The sequence below is a fragment of the Paramormyrops kingsleyae genome, chromosome 4 (genome assembly GCF_048594095.1).
Source record: "Paramormyrops kingsleyae isolate MSU_618 chromosome 4, PKINGS_0.4, whole genome shotgun sequence".
In the NCBI taxonomy this organism is placed as follows: Eukaryota; Metazoa; Chordata; class Actinopteri; order Osteoglossiformes; family Mormyridae; genus Paramormyrops; species Paramormyrops kingsleyae.
In genome coordinates, this window is record NC_132800.1 from 30,776,517 (window position 1) to 30,794,324 (window position 17,808).

General features: G+C 40.7%; 1 long non-coding RNA gene across 4 annotated transcripts; it reads left to right on the forward strand.

Moving 5' to 3' along the window:
* The first annotated feature begins 1,172 nt into the window (after nt 1–1,172).
* Nucleotides 1,173–17,784, forward strand: LOC111854576 (uncharacterized). Of its 4 annotated transcripts, none has more exons than XR_002840713.2 (5): nt 9,555–10,429; nt 13,542–13,627; nt 14,507–14,800; nt 15,229–15,513; nt 15,655–17,784. It is a non-coding gene; the product is annotated as an uncharacterized lncRNA (long non-coding RNA). The 4 variants fall into 4 exon arrangements; XR_011990014.1 differs by having other exon boundaries at nt 13,545–13,627; XR_011990013.1 differs by lacking the exons at nt 9,555–10,429; nt 13,542–13,627 and adding an exon at nt 1,173–1,459.
* Nucleotides 17,785–17,808: the final 24 nt, after the last annotated feature.

Below are 17,808 nucleotides of genomic sequence, written 5' to 3' on the forward strand. Positions count from 1 at the left end.
AAGAAGGCGATGAATTTATTGCAGAGGTCATTAGTAGGTTCGGTGAGTGATGGTGTTCGAGGCTGGAGGAGGTTGGTGATGGTGGAAAAAATAGTCTTAGAGTTACCCGGGTTATCGGAGATGATGGATGAGTAAAAACGTGATCGGGCATTTTTGAGAGCGCGTGCATATGATTTGCGGTGTTCCTGGTAAGCTAGCTTGTGGACTAGCAGACCCGAGACTAAGAAGCGTCTCTCAAGCGCTCTACCAGCTGCCTTTAGTTTCCTTAGCTCTGGTGTAAACCATGGAGCTGAGCGCAAAAAGGCAACTGTCCTTGTTTTAGCGGGAGCGTGGCGGTTCAGAATGGTGGAGAGGGTGGAGTTGTAGAAATCTACTGAATTGGTGGAGATTGATAGAGAAACAGGAATGTGGTCATTAAGATCAGCTGAAAGAAGTTCAGGGTTAATGACTTTTAGATTTCGAAAGGAAATCTGCCGCTTTGGCTTCATGAGAGAACTTTGAATGGGTAACTCCATGTAAATGGCTTTGTGGTCTGACACACCCAGGTCATATACGGAAAGATGATGCACAGGTAGAGAGTTCGTGATGACTAAGTCCAAGGTGTGTCCTCTAGAGTGTGTTGGAGATTTGACATGTTGTTTCAAGTCCAAGTAATCCAGCAGTTGGAGGAATTCAGCGGTTTGATGATTTGTGGGAATATCAACATGAATATTGAGATCACCCAGTATGAGCAGATTGGATGAAGTGGTGCAGAATGATGACAAGGTCTCCGATATCTCTGAGAGAAAGGAGGGACAGTATTTAGGGGGCCTGTAAATAAGAAGTACTGTCATTGAGTGCGGTGGCTTGGAAGAGAAGGCCAAGCATTCAAAGGAAGACAGCACAGGCAAAGGCGCAGGACAAAGGCCCAAATGACCTTTAAAAATGACGGCTAAGCCACCGCCGCGACCCGAGCTTCGTGCTCTTTGAAGGTAATTATATCCAGGTGGACAGGCCTCATTGAGGGCAGAGAAACTATTAGGCTGATGCCAGGTCTCTGTGAGGCAGATTATATCCAAATCCTTGACATGCTTTGTTACTCAAGGATTGAACGTTAAGTAGTCCAACTTTAAAAGGAGGCGCCGCCATATGCCTTTTAAAAGTCCTGAGAAGATTAAAATCCACTCCACGTTTTACTTCCCGCATCCGAATAGCCACAGGAGTCACTGCAGTGATATCCGGACTACAAATCCCAGAAGCCGCAGTGTTCTGATGACGTAATCGCCGTGCGCCAGGACATCCAGCTGACCAGATAGCCGGCATGGAGAGTCCTGTCCGATGGAGAATAAACTTTCTTCGGCAACTTCTGTGGACATACGGACGTCGGCGAAGGAGACCCAGCCGCTTGATGGTGAGGATGTCCAGATGATCCACAGCGACGTTGCTGTTGTTAAGGCTCAGGAGGTCCGCTGCCGAGTAGGTAAGCATCGCGCTAGCCGAGGGCGAAGGCACGATAATTCCCAATTAAAAGTCCAGGGGACTAGAGCATTAAATGCTAATAAAGTTACTAAACTCGATCTTTTACTATCTTTACTATTTACTCTTTTACTGTTTTTGGCGAAGAAGCGGCGAACACACAACGCCAGCGTCCTCTCCCCCAGCGTCACACAGAGCCAAGAGAGCCAAGAGAGGGTTACAGTTTAGACTGTAACCCTCAGCTGGTTAGGCTAGTTTGCGAAATGGACAGAATGATGAACGCGTGTCTTTGTGTAAATGGCTTTCAAGTCTGGGCACTTTACTCCAGCGACTTTGCGTTTTCCAGACTAACTGCATCTACTTGCAGATGGTGATGGGGTGATTATTAGGAACTTTCCTGCATGGTTGTGTCCAAAACGGTGGTACTAACCTGTTTGCAGAATTTCTGAGAGCACGGACATGTCTTTTTCATGTTTCAAATAGGCAGTCTGTCTATTTTTATTAAAGCCTTTTGTCTGTTGAAAAGAATTTTGCAGTTTAAAAAGCGCCTGTTCTCAATAAATGTGTCATTCAAAAATGCGTATTACACCTTGTGAGTGTACTTGCATTTAGGTTATACTATGCTTCTTTACTCTAAAATCAATTGTGCATTTTCTGAAATAAAGGTTCAATTAAAGTACTATTATAACATCTTCAGATTTCATTTGATATTTGTCTTAATGAACCACACTGTAGTAATACTGAGGGTACTAGGAGTGGTCTTTGGTGCTACCTAATTTTTTAGTTCTGCCTTGCATTCTTCCTCTGCCACTTCAACGTTGCTTTCTTCATGCAAATAGGACCTGAAGGGGGTAGTTTCAACCCCAGGGTCTTTTTTATTCACTCATTTCAGCAATTAATAGACTATTGTCGCTATTGCATCACAACGCTGTGGCAGAATCACTCTAGTTACACTAGTACTGGTGTCCCATTTAGGGTGTCCCCTGCCTATACAACCTAGGAGAGATCCAAAACCCTTCTTTGGGGGGGGACAAAAAGGTTAGGGGAATGAGACTCCAACCCCTTTGCCCAACAAAATTAATGAAATATAAAAAAAACTGTGATACCAGTGGCCAAAAACGTAATTAGGTACATTTTAAATAAGAAATAATAATACATTAATTTATTATATCATAAACATTCCCTATAGGTCTTATGAGTTTCACGATAATTGATTATGAACTACCTCAACTGAACATGACGATCTGGTAACTTGTTGCTTGCCGAGATTTGGGAGTAGTGATGACCAAAACAATGCTTGGTTAACCATTTGCTGTATTTTCTGACCCCACTAGATGGTGCTCTTGGTTTACTTTGGGGCAAGCTTAGAGCCCTCTTCTAAATAGAGACCACCATCTATTGGGGTCAGGAAAGATAGCAAATGGTTCATGAAGTGTCTCTTTGGCCATTATTAGTCAGGGGGAGTGAGCCACAGCCAGTCTTATATGATAATTATTTGATAATTTGTCAAATAAGTTTTAGATTTTCAGAATCCAAGACTTTGACCTGTACAACACATGGATGTACAAAAAGTTTGATTCTTTTACATTTGAAAAGGGGGGGGGGTTGTGGGTAGATGTATGAGGTGTGACGGTTACATCTACCCGCACATTCACACTGCCAGCGGATGGGTGAATGTGAGGCATGAGTTGTAAAGCGCTTTGAGTACTTGTTGGAGTAGAAAAGCGCTATATAAATGCAGTCCATTTACCATATACCATTACCCACTACTCACAATCCCCCCCCCCCCATCCTTTATTTCACTCAAGGAGCCTAGTCAGGGCAGGTGCAAAGTGAGCAAAGTGAAACTACCCGAGAGGATAAATTTGTGGACACTTACAACCTCCCTCAGACTGAAGAAGCTGCTTGGATGAGCAGTGAAATGTTTCTACCTTTCAAGAGAGAAGTCCAGTTGCCATGACTCATTACTTCATGTTTCACCTTCCTGCCTTGTGTTTTGACTCCTTGTGGTCCCTTTTGTTTCTAGTGTCATTTGACATTTCAGTAAAATCTCCTTGCTGTCTGGAAGCTGCCCAGACATTCCTTCACACCCAACATGACACTAGGATACCATCTCTGCATCTACAGTTACAGCGCGTTTCCAGCTCACTTCAGTTTTCTACTGCAGAAGGATCGGCTCGGTAAAGGCGTTGCTAGGTTTGAAGAGCGACAGTGACGTAAAACTGAAGAGGCACTTACTGTGTACAGGGTGTACATCGCAATTAACTATGTGATAGTAAGTCTTTGAGAATCGCCATCTTGTTAGCATCAAAAGCTACAGTATCACGAGTAATCCGCTACGATGGGGGGACACTTTTTCAACTATCTCCACATACTGACCGATGAGGCAGTAATCCCGTAGTTCTCATTTCTTTTTTTTTGTTAGTAATAATTCGTATTCACAGAAAGTACGCTGAAAGAACGCGCCCGAGAGAAATGCCAATATCGAGAAAAGCTTACAAACAAAGTGAGGACTCGGTATGAGGAAAAATTATCTTTCATAAACCACCTCGACCCCTACGAGCTGTCCAGGCGGGGGTAATGTCTGGAGCAGTTTTAAATAAATTTTGGATCGGCAATTAACCAGTTTTGTTGACTAAAATTTGATGACATTTTGAAAAACATTGTGGGAGTTTTGAAATTATATAAAATAACGGTGAACACTAGTTCTGTCTTTTTATTCCCGTTTACCTGTGAAGCGCGCTTTGGAAAATTATTGCGTGATGATCTTGATTTTTCTTGCGTGCCCAATGTCTGGATCAGTGGTCGGCTCCGATGCACTGATCATGACAGTAATTATTTGTTTATATCAATAGACACCAAGAGCTTTCTAATGGTAGCTAATCCCCCTGATATTTTAATTGATCAAAAATTTCAGATTCAGAGCAGTTTATAAAAACAGATAAAAAATGGAAGAGATGAACATGAACTAGTTCATTTTAATCTGTGTGAACTGAACTTTGAGCTAGTTCTGGTTAGGTGTGAACACGCAGAACACTGATGGTAGTAATATTATTTAAAAGGGAACCTCTTTACTTTTCTGTTGATGTATTAATTACGGTGGAAACCGCTTGTACAGTCATCAGGGTTATAGTGATCAACCACTTATATGGATCAAATAGTTTAATTGGGACAGAATCATTCCTGTACAAATACCGTTTAAATAATTCGCTTATAGTAATCAAGAAGTTTGCTTACAGTGTTCGTTTAGGGTCTTTTTAAACATGACAACATATGGAATAAATTGAAACTGCAGTATTTATTTATTTGTTTATTTATTTGTTTGTTTGTTTATTTCAAGTCAAGTAGGCTTTATTGTCACTTCAACCATATACAGGTAGTACACAGTGAAACGAAACAACGTTCCTCCAGGACCAAGGTGCTACATGCAACATAAATTTACAACATAAATTAACAGAAAAACTAAAACTAGCTAACTAAGAGGCCTAGTTAGCTGGCTAGCAGAGCCAAGACAGATTGGCAACATAATTTTACAACATAGAATAAAGTGCACGTGCGAATGTGCAAACAAGAGCAACAACAAAAGTGCGATAAACACGACATAACATAACATAATAATATGGTGTTGAGGTGATGAGTTGAGGTAGTGGAGAAACAGTAGACGTTCCTTAACGTAGCAGCAAGAATTAAGGAATTAGTGCAAAAAGTAATCCAGTATTGAATATTGTGCTAAAGAGCATTTACAGGTTGGTGTGTACGATCGTTTGGTAGTGTAGGTCAGTGTGTTTGCGCTTGTGTTGATTAGTCAGTCCAGTCTCAATGTTTTGAGGTAAGCTGAGTGATAGTGTGTGTGTGTGTGTGTGCATTTATCAGTCCAGTCTGTTTTTGTTGAGAAGACGGATGGCTTGTGGAAAAAAACTGTTACACAGTCTGGATGTGTGTGCCCGAATGCTTCGGTACCTTTTTCCAGATGGCAGGAGTGTGAAGTGTGTGTGAGAGGGGTGTGTCCGATCAGCCACAATGCTGGTGGCTTTGCGGATGCAGCGTGTGGTGTAGATGTCTCCAATAGAGGGGAGAGAGACCCTGATGATCTTCTCTGCTGTCCTCACTATCCGCTGTAGGGTCTTGCGGTCCGATATGGCACAATTCCCAAACCAGACAGTTTATAAAAACAGATAAAAAATGGAAGAGATGAACATGAACTAGTTCATTTTAATCTGTGTGAACTGAACTTTGAGCTAGTTCTGGGGGAGAGAGACCCCGATGATCTTCTCTGCTGTCCTCACTATCCGCTGTAGGATCTTGCGGTCCGATATGGCACAATTCCCAAACCAGACAGTGATGCTGCCGCTCAGGATGCTCTCGATAGTTCCTCTATAGAAGGTGGTCAGGATCGGCGGTGGAAGCTGGGCCTTCCTCAGTCTTCTTAGAAAGAAGAGACGCTGTTGGGCTTTCTTGTGTAGGGAGCTGGTGTTGAGGGACCAGCTGAGGTCCTTCTCCAGGTGTACACCCAGGAATTTGGTGCTTTCGACGATCTCCACAGAGGAGCCGTTGATGCTCAGCGGAGAATGGTCGCCTCGTGTCCTCCTAAAGTCAACAACCATCTCCTTTGTTTTGTCAACATTCAGAGACAGGTTGTTGTCTTTACACCAGTCCGTTAGCCTCTGCACTTCCTCCCTGTACGCTGACTCGTCGTACTTTTGTACTTTTTGTACTTTGATAAGCCTACTTTGCCTTGCGGTAACCCGTCAGCGTCTTGCTAGCTACCTGAGGCTAATATGCTGCAAGCACAGAAAACATTACGGGTAATAAGAAAGTCATTTTCTCTCAATGACAAATATAGACTCATTGAAGCTTATGATAAATGAACAAAAAACGAGCCACCAGGATGCAGCAGCGAAACTACAATAAAAGTTTTGATACAACGTAACACTGTGAGAAATGTACCTTATGAATAAAATTTAATTGAATATTATATACAATACTGTATTATAGCGTATTTGAATTTTACCCTGCTCAGGGATTTAATCTGTACAGTACTGTACTTTGAAAAGCATTTGAAACAGCTGTACTGTACTTTGAAATTGTCAATAAAATTAAGTAAATAGCAACGCTGTTCGTTTTATTACCTCATATTCACGTAATATACGAATGTCATTTAGATAGTAATCTGCCTGAGACATAAAGAAGAAGAAGAAAATTGGTTATAATGATCGTCTGCTTAAAGTGATCAATTTCACCCAGACAGATGTGATCACTATAAGCAGTTTCCACTGTATGTAGATAGATAGGACATGTTAGAAGTGCTTAAGTAATGAGCAGTCATGCGGTTTTAAAATTTTTTTTTAGAAAGTTTAAGTATGCAAAGTAAGACATTTGCCTCAGTATATTACAACCCTCTTAAAACTTGGATATTATTTATTCAGTATATCAGTTTATGTTATATGATACGATGTCAAACAATTGGCTTTTACAACCAACTACGCAACAATGTCACACAGTTGCACACTTAGTGAATAAATCCGAATAGAGCTACAGACAACCAATGCACCGCTACCTGGACAACGAGAGGTATCCAACCAGCATGGTGGATCAATCCCACAATGTAACACAGGCATCCAATCTCAATAGGTGGTTGGAAATTTTCGAGTTCTGAATTATCAGGAATGCATCAATACATTGCTAAGTTTGATACTACTACAAATCAATTCTATATAGAATATGCCTATTTTCCTTCAAATAATCCATGTACACTCACCTAAAGGATTATTAGGAACACCATACTAATACGGTGTTTGACCCCCTTTCGCCTTCAGAACTGCCTTAATTCTACGTGGCATTGATTCAACAAGGTGCTGAAAGCATTCTTTAGAAATGTTGGCCCATATTGATAGGATAGCATCTTGCAGTTGATGGAGATTTGTGAGATACACATCCAGGGCATGAAGCTCCCGTTCCACCACATCCCAAAGATGCTCTATTGGGTTGATATCTGGTGACTGTGGGAGCCATTTTAGTACAGTGAACTCATTGTCATGTTAATGAAACCAATTTGAAATGATTCGAGCTTTGTGACATGGTGCATTATCCTGCTGGAAGTAGCCATCAGAGCAGGGGTGCCCAAAGTGGGGCCCGCGGGCCAAGGTTGGCCCGCCGTACTATTTAGATTGGCCCAATGAATATCTAAAATTTTAAATTATACTGTACTAAAATTTGTTTCAAAAATTCTTAAAGCAAGAACACAAAGATCGCTCACAAAATCACAAAAAAACCTGCGGGGTGTAGTCCGTTGTTACAAAAAGCAAATCTGCAGTGTCAAAATTACATTCACAAGTCATTTCGCTCTGACAGCTCTGAAATGTATCGTACACGCAGTTAATATGGTTTCTTTACAAAGTCTAAAATGCTTTGTTGCTTTTTGCCTTTAACAGTCTGCTTGAAAACAAATGCTTCGATATTATTTATGCTGTCTAAAACAGTCCATCCCCTACAAAAGAACCATACTGTCGAATTTTTTGTAGCATTTCTATCACCTCACCGGCAGAGGGAATTGGTTCCAAATCTTCGTCCGCATCTTCTTCATCTTCGTTGTCATTGCCGCATGCAGATATGCTTGGCTTTGATTTTGATGGGGATTTACCTAGATCGCGTTTCACCTGCGTTGTTCAGCGAATTACCATGCGAATGCGATTTGAATACGCGCTGTTTAGCACTTGTGATACATTTTAAAAAGCCGGCGATTAGTTACGGGGATCGAGATAACCGATGTTAGGTGGCGATTTTGGCCCTCTTTCGTGCTCGAGATATTAGGGTTCGGCGACATAAAAGAATCGACATAACCGATGAGAAATGCTATTGCAATAAGTGAATTTGGCGGTTCCACTTCAAAAACGTCGACTTAATAGGGTTGGCGAGTTAGCCGAGGTCGAGATAAGTGGGTTCGACTGTATATTATACAGTCCTCACTCATGGTGCTTTGATTACATTTGAAATATCTAAGACTAAAATTGAAATACAAGCAACTATAAGGGTAATGTAGAGTATATCTGTGCACATATGTACATTTCCACACTTCATAAATAGTCATATTTTAACAATTTACAAAAAGTCCCATGAGTCTTTGCTTATATTGTTGCTACTGTTGTTGTGTTGCTGTTGGACATGCACTCTTTGACATTTTGCACTACATGTGATTACAAAAGTTTAGACGTGCTCTAAATGCCTATATATGACTTATTTGTCATATTTTGTTTAATGTTATTTACACAGAAAGGAAGGTTAGATAACTGTTTGATAAATAAAAGTACTTTACTTTACTATTAGTGTTTGTATTTTGTGTAAAATATTACATTTGGCCCGCGGTCCTCCGATAGATTTTCATTTTGGCCCACTAAGGGAAAATGTTTGGGCACCCCTGCATCAGAGGATGGGTACATGGTGGTCATAAAGGGATGAACATGGTCAGAAACAATGCTCAGGTAGGCCGTGGCATTTATGCCCAATTGGCACTAAGGGGCCTAAAGTGTGCCAAGAAAACATCCCCCACACCATTACACCACCACCACCAGCCTGCACAGTAGTAACAAGGCATGATGGATCCATGTTCTCATTCTGTTTACGCCAAATTCTGACTCTACCATTTGAATGTCTCAACAGAAATCGAGACTCATCAGACGAGGCAACATTTTTCCAGTCTTCAACTGTCCAATTTTGGTGAGCTCGTGCAAATTGTAGCCTCTTTTTCCTATTTGTAGTGGAGATGAGTGGTACCCGGTGGGGTCTTCTGCTGTTGTAGTCCATCCGCCTCAAGGTTGTGCGTGTTGTGGCTTCACAAATGCTTTGCTGCATACCTCGGTTGTAACGAGTGGTTATTTCAGTCAAAGTTGCTCTTCTATCAGCTTGAATCAGTCGGCCCATTCTCCTCTGACCTCTAGCATCAACAAGGCATTTTCGCCCACAGGACTGCCGCATACTGGATGTTTTTCCCTTTGCACACCGTTCTTTGTAAACCCTAGAAATGGTTGTGCGTGAAAATCCCAGTAACTGAGTAGATTGTGAAATACTCAGACCGGCCCGTCTGGCACCAACAACCATGCCACGCTCAAAATTGCTTAAATCACCTTTCTTTCCCATTCTGACATTCAGTTTGGAGTTCAGGAGATTGTCTTGACCAGGACCACACCCCTAAATGCATTGAAGCAACTGCCATGTGATTGGCTGTTTAGATAATTGCATTAATGAGAAATTGAACAGGTGTTCCTAATAATCCTTTAGGTGAGTGTATATCGACACAGAACACCAGTATCTCCCTGTATTTCGACCAATCAGATGGTGTGCCAAGTATGCAGGGCCACATCAGCACGGGTGCAGCTCTGATCATTTACAATATAAAACTGTCAGTTTGCAGTACAGCTCGGGTCTTTGTGTCAGCAGAAAAGCACCAAATGTGTGCGGGTGTTTTAACATGTGCACTGCACATAATTCACTTTGTTTTTTTTTCTTTTTATGTGGAACTTTCTGCAAATTATTCTTGACGAATACGTCATGGTGAATCCTTCCTGTCACGTTTGGCCGGTAGGCGAACCAGGAAGCAGGCGAGCTGAGCCAAACTTACGGGTAGAAGGGAGTTTATTAGCTGACGGACAGACAGGCACGGACATCTACGGACAATACAATGACAGATCTGGGGTACACTGACTTAGACACGGACTAAATACAAGAGACAGGCTAAGGGTAACGAATCACAGGTAAGAACAACCAGGGAATCACACGAGGTAACGAGGTGGGCGTGGCACACATCGGGAGCGGACGGAGCGGGGCGTGACACTTCCTAGGTAGAAATGTATTTTGTACTGAACGTTTGTCACTTGCTTCCTGTTTCCTGTACTTTCTCTCTGCACCTTCAAGTTCTTAAAGATGACTCCAACCATTATAGTGCTGCTGTTTTTCGTGTGTCTTTTCACAAACATTTCAGGTGAGTTTCCACCTTTATTGCTATAAAAAATTACTTTCATGAAAGTCTCTTTGTGATTAGACTATATCCAGTTACAAAACAAGTGATGGGGTACTTTACAAGTGGCGTACATGGGGCAAAATTAGGCCATGGGGTAAAAACAGGAAGGGGAGGCAAACTCGTATATTTTTCTCATTCTGTACTAGTAACAAAAAGTTTCCATATTCTAAACTGACAGAAAACATTTTGTTTAAAGAGAAGTGTCCAATTCATTTGGAAATTGTCAGATTGACCCAAGAAAATAATCTTATTCAAGACTCTTGCTGCTGAAATATTTTACATCTGAAATGGCTCTGAGCCTTAAACCATGAAAATCAAATTGCAACAGGGTTTGGCCTTTATTTACTTTAAATGCTTTCTGTACCAAAGTGTTAAAATAAACACTATACCTACAATAACTCAGTGGGCATCACAACTGCCTTGCAGATCCTGCCTTTGTTCTGAAAGTGTAGGTTCACATGCTTCCCTCCTGCCACGTGGCTTCCGCCATTACAGACATGCTGCCAGGCGTAAAGTCATCTACAGAGTTTGGTGCCATATATATATATATGTGTGTGTGTGTGTGTGAAGTCTTAATATTCTTGCAATAATTTGAGATATATATTGATTTGGGTTTATGGATTGAAGGTATAAGAGGTTTTATGTTGCTGTTGGAGATTATTTTGTCGTTATTACAGTGGTATATCAGATGTTCGTGCCTTTAAGAGTGTTGTATAATGTGAGCGAAGAGGTCATTAATAAGTAATTATTTCATCTGTGGAGGATGGAGCTGCATGAGAGAGAGAGAGAATTTACCATAAACAATATAGTTGATGAATTGTTCTAAGTAAATAAACTGCTAATTCGTGTCCCATCAGGGATACTGGTGCTGTACCCCTGAGTAACTGGAGTTTCGGGTTGCATTGGTTTTCTGAGCAGTAATATTGTAAGTGCCCACATGTAAGGCAGAATGATGTCAGAAAATTGAATACAAAGTGTGCTGAATATGTTCTGTCGATATATGCTGCTTTGTTGTATTCTGCTAATGTAGCATAACCATAGATACAGAAACATACATAGATTTGTCGAATGATTGTTAATTCGTGTCGCACTACGGCTGCTTCGAGAGGTTTTGCACACAAGCATTTCACTCACTTGTATGGTGCCTGTGTACTGGTGACAAGTGACATGACAATAAAAAGTGATTTGATTTGATACATTTCTATAGTGGTTTTCCACTTGATGTCACCGTATTGCCAGTCAAACAAACTCACAGCTGTTCCAAAAGCAGCACCTTACAAAGCAGAAAAAGCAGCAGCAACTTATTTGTTTTTCGAGTAGATTTTTGTTAAATATGCAAGAGGCAGTGGGATGTAATAATCGGACAGGTAATAAACCTAGGTTAATATTTTATAGATTTCCGGCATGCTTCATAACTATTTGTAAAACAATTTTGTCGTCATAATCAGAAAAATTCAAAACCGCCTGTCATATTTCTGTTTTCTGCATGTGATTGTGAATTTTAGAATATTGTGACAAATATCGATACTGTGAAAATCTCTGAAAATATTGTGATATAATTTCCAGCCCAAATTCCCTTAAACTATTAAGCAGCAAGGCAGTCAAAGAAAAAACCTATAGCAACAATTAAAACATACGGTCAGCATTTTATAGTGTTTTATAGCATGATTTATTTCTTAAAATTAGATTTGTTTGCAGTCCATTCAGTTTTTCACATTTTTTCATTTTCTAAGTCTAAATCTTAAGGCCAATTTCATGTTCTGAATCTGAATCTTAAGGGCAATTTCAAGAGCATTTTAAGCATAAATGCCGTATTCATGTAAAGAAAAGATACCTTCGCGTACATAGGTCTACATCGTTTTTTATTCTGTGGAAAACTAAAGATTGATCTGCTGGCCAGATTTTATAATGAATTATAAACATATCGTGGGCCGCACGAATAAAATCTACTAGATTTTATTATCATAACTAGATTACCGGTCAAAATCTATAATGCAAAATCAGTTGCTCATTATTAATCATATCCTCTGAGTTCACCCAGTCACAGAATTAACTCTCTTCTTCAGGTGTGTTCATTTTCTTCATTTATCACCATAAGCTCGGCCGTGTTCGGATTAAGGTACAGTCAGACGTACCTTAAGTTATTTTTCTTACTTTGGATGGTAAGATCTTTTGTGCAACTGTTAACAGAACTGTAGTAACTTATTAAGGGCAGTTGGATACGATCACATCACTCACTACCGTCTCCCCAGTTTAACTCAGACGACCCGGACTACCCCCATCACCGGAAATAATCCTTGTTCTCGCGCGGGCCCTCTAGCCACCTAGTGGATAACATAAAAATTGCAATATTTCCATGATAACAGCACAAACTTCAAGGGACTTCAAGAGACCAAGACAAGGGGAAAAACTTAAGTGAACATTTTAAGGCAACCTTAAGTAGAAGACTTATGGGTGTTTTGTTCAACCAATCTTATCTTAAGTAAACCTTAAGTCGGACTTCATGGAAAATCTTAATTTAAGGGGTTCTGTGCAGCCGGCCCCAGGTCTTTGAATTCATTGGTCCTCCATGACACACTGACTTCTGAACAGAACCACACTGATATGGAACGTAGGATAAATGATTAGGTGTAAGGTTTGAAATTGGGAAAAGAAAGACCTCCATCTGATTTACTGTGCTAAATAGTGGACAACTTAATATGAGAACATTTCCCATTCCAAATATATTTGAAGAAACTAGGGATAAGAATCCAAATTCAGGGGCTGCATCCTTCTAAGGCTGCATTTGAAGACCGAATGCATCACAGCGGCGTGACAAGGCTGTCACATTTCATAAGCTCCTTCAAATGTGGTCTAGAAATACGTCCTACTCTTGCCAAGTTGTGAAGGATCCACCTGATGGATCCTTTGCAGCCCAACATATCCCAAGAATCACTGCGCAGAAGTAAAGTGTGCTTGTCCCGGGTAGGCGATAGGAGCGGCACTTCGTGACTGAAGGGCAGGAACAGCTGGTGATACAAATAGGAATTTATCCGCAGGCCAGACTGTCTCATTTGACAGTGTTTTCTGTTAGAAGGATGCAACCCTGGATTCGAACACAGACTGTCACTGCCAGCTCGTGTAAGAACGCAGCATAAAAAAAGGGAGACCAACAACAAGGTAATAATTTAGGAAAACTTCATTTATTACAAACACAAGGGTGAAACCCATCTAGAGGTAAACGTTTATCTATGAGAAATGCAGGGATAAAAATGTAGGGGTGCGTGAATAATTGGGGAGAGGAGCGGAGCACGTCCAAAATATCCGCAGGTGCTTTTATACCCAAACCGGCACCAGGTGAGGGAAATTAACGTCCCCCCCCCCTACAACATGCAGTCACTGCATGGCCACTACACTGACAGCAGAAGGAGCAGGGGGGGCGGGGGGTCATAACACAGCTAACATTTGTCCAGAAGCCATCATTATAGAGGAGAAGCCTAAAGATAAACTCTCAGGGTTTCTCAGTGTTGGTAGAAGTACTTGAATAAATGCAGTGAACTCGTTCAACTTCAGTCTCTCTGCCTGTCAGAGAGGGAAACCAGACTGGCAGTGACCACCTGGCAAAACCCACAGAATCGTCTCTTTTCCCGCAGCTAATTATTAGATTGTTGTGTCTGCTTTGGGCCTGCAAATCAACAATTTGTTGCGCAGCAGAGTCCAAACATCGGGCATGACTGTTTGGGGTTTTTGTCTTTCTGTTCTCTCTGTTCACCGGTTAAGGACTCAATTTTAGAGCACAAAGTTGTCTTGTGAGAAGACAATTTATTTCTCAGTGCTGCAAACTCTGACTTTATAGCAGCTGTCCTCCAACTTGGATTTCTTCTTTTGTGGAGATGAAGATGGAGTTACCCAGCATTGTCATTCAGAGGGATAATTTGACAGAAATCAAACAACTAATTCCGACAAAACTAGGATAAATTTAGAAATATATGCCAGGAGCGATGTGTCATGTAATCTCATTTCACCTATTAGCTTAATTTTTTTTTTCTATCATTGTAGCACCTGACACACCGAAGACGATCTATGGTTTTATCAACGAATCTGTGATTTTACCCTCCGGATCCCCTGTTCTCAACCCTACCCAGATCCAGTGGCACCATAACAATAGATTTATTATATTATATGTTCATCCAAATGAAGTTAGTAACCACAACAAAAATAAGTTTTGGCTTAATAAAACAGATGGATCCCTTCGGATCTCCAACCTACATACAGAAGATTCAGGAAATTACAAAGTTAAAATAATAATTGAAAAATCTCAAAAACCTAAAGAATTAAACCTCATTGTGGTCGGTAAGTGAGACTTTTTTTACAGGTTCAATAATGCCAGATGTTTCTTTCCTTCAAATTTAACAGGGGGGTGTTTCACAAAGCAGGATTTCTTGCTTAGCTGGATAACTTGTTGGATTTAAGGTGGTCTGGGCTAAATTAACTTCATGTTCCTTCACATATGTTTAACCCAGACTACCTTAAATCTGACAAGCTATCCAGCTAAGCAAGAAATCCTGCTTTGTGAAACACCTCCCAATCATAAGCTTCTATTTGTTATGAAGAATTAGTAAAATGCTGCCTTTAAAAGCTTAATTTTTGTACTGATATTTTTGACTATTGCACAGCTAGTGGCACGTTTATATATCATTAGGCATCGTAATCTTCTGTTTACCTCATTTCTTAATTGTACGGACAGTCCTTTAGATAATCCATTCTTCGTCTCTAAACAGGAAGGATTAAAAAGCCAGAGCTGAAGGTGCTGAACGCGCGGCGCAGGACCGGATTCTGCTTAGTGAAGGTGTCGTGCATTACCTTCGACGACCACTCGGTGGAGGCAGAGTGCAACATCACCTCTGACACCTCCAGCTGTACAGAGACCAGGAACAGCAGCTCTCCTGGCCTCTCTATCGACATCTCAGCTCAGGCAAAATTAATTTCCTGCAATAGCAGCAACATTGTCACCTCTTTCAGCAGGAGCATCGTTATCAATGAACACTGTGCGATTGATCTTAAAGGTAATAGGCGGCAATTACAGCCTTAATCTGTACCCACTGAGAGATGCATACAGTGAATGTCAGTATTCATTACTTCCTGTGTAGTATTTAATCTCAAATCGCAGCATGTCATTAATAATACTTTTTGTTGTTTTTTTTTAGGTCTTACCAATGGAACACAATGCACAACCTGCATTTTCTTAGTCTACTTGCTAATTGTTTTATTAGCTCTATTTTTTTAAGAAATAGATTCAGTGACGTGCTGGTATCCGGCCCCTTCTGCTTCAGGAGTCCGACAGGTTGACCAAGATCAGGCCTCCTGCTTCAGCCAGATCAGGGGTCAGCAACCTGCAGCTTGTGAGCCACATTACGGTATTGCAAGAAGAATTAGGCTTTGACCACGGGACTGCGGCTCTTCTCAGAATGATAGACACATTCACATTTTCATGTCTTAACATAACTATGATAATACTTTTGTAAAGATTAATTATTTATTTATGGGTTAATATTATTTTTCATTTAGATATTTCTTTAGCTGTAAGTCCATCGCGCGCTTCTCTGATGGTATGCTTTCCGGAGTTTTCTTTATTACCTGAGATTGGATGTACGCTTCAACATTTATTGGGATTCCTAATTCTTCTTGCAATACCGTAATTGCAAGTATTGTGTACTAAAACAAAAGCATCACTATAGTATAGGGTAAAATATCTTTAGAGCAAAATCGAATAAACAGACAGTGGGCATAAGGAAATTGAAAAGTTTTTGATAACCATTATTTCTTCAAAAACAGTTTCAGTTTGATTTACTTATGTGCACCATGTCTGGATTGTCGCGGTACAGCATCCAGCAGTAGTCGGCCATCCACACCATTATAATTCCAAAGTATAATTTGTATATCTTCTTAAGATCTACAGTGATTGGGCGACGTTGTGAATGAACCACACACATAACAGAAACTGTCTGGATGACTAATACAATTTTTAGGCATGATAACAACTGAAAGCCAACACAGTTGATGCTGTCTGTCACCGCCGCCTTCGATTTCCAGGACAATGACCCAGAATTCAAACTCGAGAGTTACATTTGGTATTTCTTTTGCGACAATTCGAGAAAATAAAAAATTTGTCGAGAAGCTTACGTCAGCAAAACGAAACCTGAGGCACAACTACCTATGTTTCCCGCCAAAGTTGTTTACACAAGACATGCACCTGCACACTAGGTCAAATTAATCATACTCAAATCACAACTAGACAAGTATCAATAAAACATGAATCAATATCTAGTCACCTCGAGAACGGTGATGCTGTCTATAACATAAAAAAACACAGGCAACTCTTGTAATACACTTAGGCAGACTACATGTACATAATATCATACTACATATAGCTTCATCACAAAAACTTGATGATAGAGAAAAACTAAACAGATTTGAAATCAGCATGAAAAATACTAGAAAACCCACATAAAATTACCTCTGATGAAAATGACCTGTTAACCTGTGTTGTTAATTGTCTAGTCTTTGAAGAAGCATTCAAGTAAGAATTTCATTGTGCTCTATTGTACTTTGTACATATAACAATACAAACTTTGAATCTTGAATCTTGGCCTCACCTTCGTGTGAACCATCTGTTTTCAGGTACTGTGAGGGAGTAACTGGGTGACTGGGTGGTGCCAAGACTTCCAACGGGCCAGGTGGAACACACCCAGGTGGAAAGGCCCATTCCAGATCCTTCTTGTCACCACTAAAGCAGTCAAGGTCGCCGAAAGGCCCAGCTGGATCCATGCTAACCACTGCCGTTAGGCTCCAGAGCCTGCTGCTGCTGACAGTGAGGGACAGGGTGCAAGACCCGCCTCCAGAGACAATGGTGACCAGGGCAACTGTGACCAGGACGAGAAGTAGATGTGGACAAAGATGTTCTTCACAAACCAGGCCCAGAAGCAGATACAAACCAAGATAAGAAGCAGTCGACATCACGATGGAGCCCCTGGTGCCAGAAGAAGAATGCCCCCGATGCCTTGCCAAGCATCGCTACCTTTGGGAATGACTCAGGGGACTGAAGAGACTGATGTGCATAGTATTGATTGCAAGAATATTAGTGTTCATGCCTGTTTTTATGCTTGTGTGAAATATATCTCCCAGGTCCCCCATCATCAAACAATTCTCATGAATTGAGATGGGCAGTATTTCAGTTAAATGTATTTAATTTAATTAATTTAAGTGTTTTGTAATTTGTATTTTGCTGTATGGAAAAAACAGATGTGATTTGCAACAAAATACTTTTAGAGATTGTATTTTATGGTTTTTATTTATTTTTC